The following is a 9,211-nucleotide window of genomic DNA, read 5'->3' on the forward strand; positions in this document are numbered from 1 at the left end:
AAAATTATCAAGTGTAGTGACTTGAAAATGATTAAGTATAGTTACTTGAAATTGCAAACTTGTGACTTAAAAATGGTTAAGTATAGTCACTTGAAATATGTACTAATAATATATTTTTAGCACTTTTTATGGCTTGAATTAACATATTCTTATGTAGAATGAGTTTGAAAGAAAGAAATGAGAAATATTAACAACTCAAAGTTCATCAATTGTGGAAGGAGGATGAGAAAGGAATTGAACTTGTTGATGAAGCATGTATACAAAAAATCATCTTCAAATGATGAACACTCATCTCAAGAAGACAACCAAGCTTATGAGAATGAAAGTGATTCTGACCCTGATGGTTGATAGTTTTATTGGTGATTCAAATTTGAAATATTTTGTTTTGGACCATTTAAGAATCATACATTATTAATGTGGATGTTATAAATTATGTCTTTTTGTTACTTGTAATGGTCTATATTACACTTGTATTGAATGATGTTTTTTTTAGAATTATTGAAGGTTTTGAATTGATTTTTGACTAATTATGAAATGTTTTTATAATTTACGGGTGAATTATTACTTGGGAATTTCCATGGGGATGTACATGCTAAATACTTATGAATTTTTTTTAGAGAAAATTTGTTCTTGCAGATTTACTTGGGGCATTTCATACGAATTTTCTCGCGAAATAGTTTCATAAATATCCGCAAGAAATTTTCTTTTGTTAATTAGGAATTTTCAGCTCTAAATTTTTTTTTTTTTGAGAAAATTTGTTCTTGCGGATTTACTTGAGGCATTTCATACGAATTTTCTTGCGAAATAGTTTCAAAAATATCCGCAAGAAATTTTCTTTTGTTAATTAGAAATAATTTCCTTCAAATTTACTTGAAAATCTTCCTAGGGAATAATTTATGATTTTTTTTGTGAAAATCCGCAGGTAAAATCCCTTTTTATAAAATTTTACCAAAAATTCATGCAAAATTTTGATAATTAATCACAAATAACGTACCTGCAGATTTATTTCCGCAACTAAATTACCTAGGAATTTTATAAATTCACAGGTAATAATTACTTGCAGATTTATTTTCGCAACTAAATTTTACCTAGAAATTTTATAAATCCGCAGTTAATAATTGCCTACAAAGGAATTTCCTTTGGATTCTAATTGGTAAGAAAATCCGCAGGTAATCAAATTACTTGAAAATTTTACCACATTATCCCTATAAAAATTCTCAAGTAATAAATATTTTCCCTGTAGTGTTCGACATTAGTAACTAATGAGAAACTAACTTTAATTCTAAAGATAGAGCCATTTATTCTAAAAGATAGGTTTACCTATCAAATTTTAGCCTTCTAACACCTAAATCTAGCGATAATGCTAAATTTAACATCTAAGAGGCAAAAAAATGAATGAAAAATTTGCTATTCCTTTAAAAAGAGTTAAACAATTTCCAAACAGACGTAAGTTCCAAAAGAAAATATGCAATAATTTTAAAGATATACACGTGTAAATATTCAAAGTAAAACAAAAGTTTAGGAAGGGAAAGAGGCACTAGGCTGCTAGACGAAAATACGTGATGCATCTATTGTTGCTTCTCTGATTTGGACAGATATGGAGTCAAGCCATAAGACTCCAAATGCGCTCCCAAGTTCACATGTGAAATAAGAAAGAAAAGGATTAGAAGCTAATCTAAAAATTATTTTTTAAAAAAAAGTGGAGTGAACAAGCATCAAATCTGGTGAGCCAATTAAGCAAGTATTTAGCTAAATGGGCATTTAATGTCTTAAAAACAATATAATTATATGTAAATCTCTCAATCAGGATATCCAAGCAAAGGTCAGAGACAAATTTTATGTTCATAGGAAATACGCAAAATGGTTAGATGGGCCTTGTAGTATGTCTGTTTTGTAATGTGATACTCCTCCTACTTACATGTTTGTCATCTGTACCCTTAAACCCATTAAAAAATAATATTTTAAACCCTATTTTGGTGTGTGTAACACAATCTCCCCGCGCCAGCTGCCACATCAGCTGCCACATCATTTTTAAATATTACATTAAATTCCACGTCATTTTCAAAATACCACATAAAAAATTAAATATTAAATAAATTTAAATTGAGAAAGTAAATTAAAAAAAATCAACTCTTTAAATTTTTCATTTTTAATTCACCCTTTAAAAAAAAATTCATCTAAAATTCACCTTTTTAATTATTAATATTTTCATTTTTAAAACTGAAACACAAAAAACATAAAGGAACGACAAGAGAGAAAGACTTCCGGCAAGAACTCGCCAGAACCCGCTATAAACCTCCATCAAGAACCAGCCTCCTCCCACTCCCTGTGTTTCAGTTGTCTCCATTTTTCACTCTTTCTCCCGTCTCTCTGTCTTTTTGTTTTCTATGTATGTGTAGTGTATCTTTTCTGAATTAGTGTGTGGGTGTGTGTAAATAGTTTGTATGATGATGGAGAGGATCTCTCTCCATTGTATGCGAGTGATGTATGTATTGGAGCGTCTTTGTGAGGGTATTTTATTGAATTGTTTGGTTTAATGGTGGCAATTGCAGCGGAGGAGGGCGATTGGGGAGTTTGGAGGTGAGGGTCTTTAATGGCGTCGCAATTGGAGGGCGGAGGGAGGATGATTACGGGAGCTTTTAGGGGCTGCAATGGTGGTTTGTGGGGTGGGGTGGGGTTGGAGGGAGGGGCGGAGGGGAGAGGACGATTGTGGGTGTTTTTGCAGCAGCCGGATTTTGTTAGAGACAAGAGCTTGGAGTTTTATTAGGGGTGAAATTGTCGACGAGGATGCTGGAGGAGGATGATGAGATGCCGGAACCTTCGACAGAGAGGAAGAGGCTGGCTTTTTCTTTCTTTTTCAATGGAGATGATGAGATGCTGCAATGGTGGTTTGTGGGGTGGGGTGGGAGGGGGTGGGGCTGGCTTGTTGTTCCTTCTTTTTTTTTTAATTTTTTAAAATAGTTTTAATGTAAGAATATCAAAAAAACACCCTCACTCGCACCTCAGGCGCGTGCAGTCACGCATTTCGTCCTACTCACCTATTTTAATGCCACATAGATCCGGTCAACGGTCAAAGGTCTTACAATATTGAGTTTCATTGAGTTGAGGAATTCAGATAACAAATTGTTAAGTAGAAGTATCCATTTTACAAAACAGACCAAGTATACAAGAGTCTACCAAGCTATTTTATTTCATTGAGTTGAGGGTTCAGATGACAAATTGTTAAGTAGAAGTATCCATTTTACAAAACAGACCAAGTACAAGAGTTTACCGAGCTATTTTGCCCAATTTTGCCCAGGAGAAAAGTACTCAACCAAACTTTTACACACTTTTGCTAAATTGTAAGATGGGTCCAAGTCAACCATGAGAATGTATCCAACACAGTTTCTTGATAGACATTTTGAAAATGACAAGTTAAGCCTCCTTTTTTAGAAAAAAAAAACTCTTCCAAATGCAAATAGACAAAAATCATGACTTATAGCAGGATTAGAAGCTGTGATATATTCAAAGATATGATGCTACCACTTTACATATACCTTACGCATATAATCTCGACCAAACTTCACCATACATGCTTATTGACTAAACAAAACTTTCCTTTTATCCTTATCACAACATTATCAAAAAGGAATAATGATTAATGTTCACCTCTCCTTCAGAAAATCAAAATAAACTTTTCCTCTTACAAAAAATCATAACATACCACAAGCTGATTTTTTTTTTTTGAAAACTATGTAGAACAAGCATAAGCAGAACCTTAAATTATACCGTGCTTACATACTTGACTAATCTAAAGTATTACTCTGCTTTGGAATTTCTCAATCCTTTCTATATAGTCCACGTGCTGTTTTTATTTTTCAAAATAGACAAACACAACTTTATAAATACACATTCAAAAAAAGAAAAAAAAAAAAGAAAGGGTTTAAACAAAGATAAATAGAACAATCAAATGGCTCTGTTATTTTGAGAATCCGAATAAGGTTAGAAATATTGAAGACGAGAGACAAATATTTAATCTTGAAACTCCTTTCTCTCCAAAGTCCTTTTTAACTACATAAGTTCAAGTGAGAAACCAAATTTCGCCTTTTCCCGCCTAATACAAAAGAAACGTCACTTCGAGCTAAATGAAATATTCATAAAACATACCTAGATGACAAGCTATGAATAAAAAGTAATGTTGACAAAAATGACTTGCAAAACTACAAGTTACATAAAAAAAAACCACAAACTTGCAAAGGAGGTTACTCAAATTATAAGTCTAGGTAATGTAACTTACAATCATGCACATAGTATCCATTCTTTGATCCAAACAAAGCATTGATGGTGAACTTAAAACCGTAAAAGAATTCTCTAACGTGATTTCTAATCAATGTTATACACCAAGACCATGTTCAAGTCATGACAGAAAAGGAAAGGAAAGTAAAAACATGAATATTAGTTAAACTGTAGTTGTTACAGCAACATATACATGAAAAGATTGCAACATCAGTTCAACAAATTCAATTTTTACATCGAAAACGTATGCTGCCCCTTTTTTAAAAAAAAACTCATATTCGTGATATGGCCAAATTCCTAAAATATCAAACTATGAAAGAAATCGAGTCATCAAATTTAACCTCTAATAATGTCAAGAAAAACAACCCTTACAGTCCAAAACTTGACCTATCTGAGATCGACTCGTAGAGTCATCCCGAGCGGATCGTTTCAAATCTAAATGAACAAACGAACAACAAAGAAGAAAGAAAATCTTCATAGAAAAGAACAACTATAACCTGTGTAAATGCTTATAATTCATTCCGATCAAAATATACATACTAAAGGCAAGAAGAACTATTTCAACACACATTTTTAATTAAATGAAACACTCATCTTTTCTATATAACATAGAAAAAGCAAAAAAAAAAACAAAGAATCAAGAGGACTTTAACATTATTTCGCATCTAGGTGGAAACCAGCCTTATCTTGAACCAAATAAATTTTAAAAGATAGAAAAAAAGATGAAAGAACAACTTCAGAATTGCTTTCCAGAAAGCTGTCAACAATATCATCATAAAACTTAAGAAAGAAAGATCATGTATTCATATGGATATTTTCCTTAATATCGTGAAAGGTATTATGAGTTGTTCATGATTCAAACTATATTCTACGCACATCAACATCCATACACTGTCCAAAACCAACACAAAAGAGAAGAGAACAAGAAAGAGAAAAACAGTCACCAAGCTTTCCATGACAGATCGCCAAGCATACCTGAAATTTTAAGCCTTGTAGGACCATTCTCAAGCTAAATTAATGGCCGACAATATTTTGTAAATATACTATCCAAACGTATACATATTTAAGTCACCACTACCACATCAAAATGGCCAAACCGACATCAAAATAACCCCAAAATAGTCCACTAAACATGTATCACGAACGTACAACTTTAAGGAGTATGTTTCAAGCTAATCAAAGGTAAATCTACCAACGTACTGTCAAACATGTGTAAATTCTAATGACGTGAGAACTAGCACTTTGAGTTCACATTCATGACCAGTAAAACAAAACAGTACTTTTTTCATACCCTCAGAGTTCATTAGTTTCATTTAGACCAAATTACGAACAAAACATCTTCCATAAATACATCGCATAATGTGAACAAAATTCAATAACCAGATGCCATTTTCATTTCATGTTTATGCTCATAATCAGCCAAACAAGATGACAAATTCAAGCAATCAGTGAATCACCAAAACTAAACATAATGTAATTAGATGGGATAGAATTTACCTTGTATGAAGCAGCGAACTAGGAAGCCGAGGAAAAGAGCAATTCTACCACTAACGACGACTCCGAATTCGAATGACAAAAAGTAACGATGAGAGCAGTGTGAGTAAATCGGAATAAGGAAATAGATAACTCAGTGAATCGGAGAGTGAGATAAAACTTAAAAATCTTTTTCAATTTCTCTCTTTTGAACCATGTCTTAAATGGGTGAACAAGGCCCTCTTTTTATAGGAAAAATTGGACTGCCTTAACTTCTTAGAGAAACTTCTAACATTTTCCACAATTTTGAAATTTAAATTTCATTTGGAAAGGCCAGATCATTTAGAAATCAGTAAGATTGATTGATGAAAAGAAATAAAGGAGGGAGAGGTCACCTTTTCAGTTGATTTGAATGAAAAATGACGTATTGGAGGCTATTACACTTGAATCTACTGGTTTGAAGGGCTAAGCATCCTCAGAACATGAAGGTCCATGAGCTTTACCATCTTTTCCAGAAAATGCAGAGCCTTGGGCTCTACTCTGCTTCAACAAGAAGTGATGGGCGAAGGTGATAGAGAGGCAGGCGAGAGAGAGGTGAAAAACCACCGGATTTCTTAAGTATCCGGTGGTCTGAGCTTTGACCGACATTGTTTCTTGATGGTGTTGTCGTTGTTTTGTTGTTGATGTGTTGTACTACTGATGTTGCCGTTGTTTTTCATCGGATAAAAGGGTAGTCACAAGGTGGGCCGGGTCAGGGGTTGGTTTGGGCCGGGGCAGGACGGGTTTTGGGCTAGTTTTAGTTTTTAGGTTAAAAAAAGGATTTTTGGGCTGAAATAAATTAAGAAAATTGGCCCAAATAGATAAATGACTTAATCTAATTCTCCCCAGTCGATTTCATTTGACTAATTTAACGATGCTTATTTGTTCGATTAATTTAACATGTACATATATATATATATATATGTATACATATACATACATATATATATACATACATACATATAACATATATAGCAGGGATACTATATAGCAGGGATTATGTTAATACGCTACTATTATTCATTTTAGAAAAAAAAATAGTGAAATGATAATTTAAAGTATATTTATTTATTATTTTCAAGCGAATTTATAAGATGCAAAGATAAGAAAAATATTATTTTTCAAAGTATTAATGTAAAAAATAAGGAAAATATATTGAAAAAATATTCAAGAATCTTAAGCATCAAGAAATATTTTATGAAAAGGAGAGCCAAAATTGGGTGTCAACAAGCATTATGAAAATAGTTTAACAAAAAGAAGTCAATAATTAAAAGCTTCAAACAATCTCTTAAAAGGCATAGACTCAACTCTTTTCTTTAATTCTGAGTCAGATGGCATCCCGACATTCATATTACCTACGGGCTATACGGGTCCGACATTAACTCAACGACCAAGCCCCCAATCCAAGTTTGACTCAAGAATTGAGTTTCTTTATACTAGTATATGAGATCACACGGTAGGTATACCATGATTATCCCTATTTCAGGACAGCATAACTCCCTCATCAGCAAAATACGGTTTCAAACAATGGTTCTTTCAACTCATACCTTCTCAATTAACCATCTAATCCTCTTTAATCCCATTTTTAACCTCTTAAAATCATTCTTCATTCTTATTAAAAGTTATCTCATTATTTTTAAGGGCATTCTCTAAAGGGTACCGTCATACCTAGACTTGCAAGTCGTATAGATCATATCATATCATCTCCATAGACCTTTATTCAATAATACAATATCATATCATCTCCATAGACCTTTATTCAAAAATGTATTATTGACCACCAATATTATTCAATGTCTAATTAGAGTTCTTATACTTGAAAGGGACATACAAGTTTAAACAAAACATTTTCCTTTAAAGATTTAACTCTTAGTTGGTCATTCCTTTCACAATCACATACAATTTTCATAAGAAAATAAGAGCATTGAAATACAAGAACACCCCCCTTGAAATACGTAAAAATTACAATGCATAATTTGATAAAGAAGCATTTGGAACTCAAGCTTTTAGTAACTCTTTTAGAATAATCCATAACGTTAGTTAATAAATAGTTTCATCATGATAGGGGATTCATAGTTCATGCTTTGAATCCATAAAATATGCACTTAAATACAATTTAAAGCTTATAGAAACACCATAATTAAGCCCATGAGTATTAATATCGTTCTACATACCTTTTAGTTGAGAGAATTTGACGTAGTTTGATCCTTTGGACTTAGGAACTTTGAACCCTAGATGGTTTTCTCCTCTATTGCTGTAAGGATGATTCCAAAGTGACTTTTGAGTGATAGGGTCATTTTTAGGGTTTTAATATTGTATTGAGTGAACTTAAAGGTGTAAAAAACCCTAACACCCTCAAAATAACATTAACATGACATTCCATCGATGAATGAAGGGTGAGAGTACAGCGCGACCCCCATCGTGAGAAAAAATCCTAGCGGCGCGACCCTCATCGCGAGGAGGAGGCCACACGATGCGACCCTCATTGTGTTCTAGACCCATAGCAATATGGGCCCTCTGTATGGGAAAAGAAGTGGTCTCTCGCGGTGGCCCTTGTGGTGCAGGGATATTGCACAGGGTCTCCCTCGCGTCGCATAGGTCATTTCCTTATCTAATATTACCCCCAACCCATTCAAACCCAACCTAAAAATGGTTTTTTATTAATCTATGAATCTTGTGGGGTCGTTCTTAGCTCTATTCACGTATCAAAATACTCGGGCTATTACATTATCTTCGCTTGGAATCATCTTCCCCAAATAATAATCTGAAACACGTTATTCATGATTTAAGGGAATACATTATGAAATGAGAATGAGGCTAAGGTTAAGATTAGTACATTACATTGATTCGTCTGAAGATTTGAATAGTGAGCGATATCTAGTATGTATGTCATCAATAGATTCCCTAGTAGTTTCTCTATCTTTTGATTTCTCCATAATACTTTGACCAAAGCTATCTTTTTTCTTCTCAACTTCTAAACTTGTCATTCCAAAATCACTATGGGCATCTCTTCGTATGACAAGGAGTCTTTCACACCAATATCCTCAATAGGAATGGCAAGAGAATGATCTCCAACATATTTCTTAAGCATAGACATGTCCAAGCTTGTAGGTAATCTAACTCATATGCAACACTACCAATCCTCCTCATAATTTGATAAGGACCCATGTAACGAGGGCTGAGTTTTTCCTTCGTTTTGAACCTCATAAACTTTCATAGGGATACTTTTAGAAATAACCAATTATCAACCTCTAAATCTAACTGTCCATCTCATATTGAATAGGATTTTTTACGACTTTGGGTGGTCCTAAATCTCTATAATAACCTTTACTTTATTTCATCGCTTCATGTATAAGATCAACTTTAAATAATTGGGATTCACCTACTTCATACAAACCAACTGGTGACCTAAACCTTCTACCAA

At 33.3% G+C, this 9,211-nt stretch overlaps 1 long non-coding RNA gene across 1 annotated transcript; it reads right to left on the reverse strand.

Annotated features, from left to right (window-relative positions):
• Positions 1-1,395: 1,395 nt before the first annotated feature.
• LOC124900054 lies at positions 1,396-6,429 on the reverse strand. Its single transcript, XR_007057641.1, has 2 exons — positions 6,144-6,429; positions 1,396-5,832 (listed from the first exon to the last, which is right to left on the reverse strand). It is a non-coding gene; the product is annotated as an uncharacterized LOC124900054 (long non-coding RNA).
• Between the last annotated feature and the right edge of the window lie 2,782 nt (positions 6,430-9,211).

This window comes from Capsicum annuum, chromosome 7 (assembly GCF_002878395.1).
Source record: "Capsicum annuum cultivar UCD-10X-F1 chromosome 7, UCD10Xv1.1, whole genome shotgun sequence".
Taxonomy (NCBI): Eukaryota; Viridiplantae; Streptophyta; class Magnoliopsida; order Solanales; family Solanaceae; genus Capsicum; species Capsicum annuum.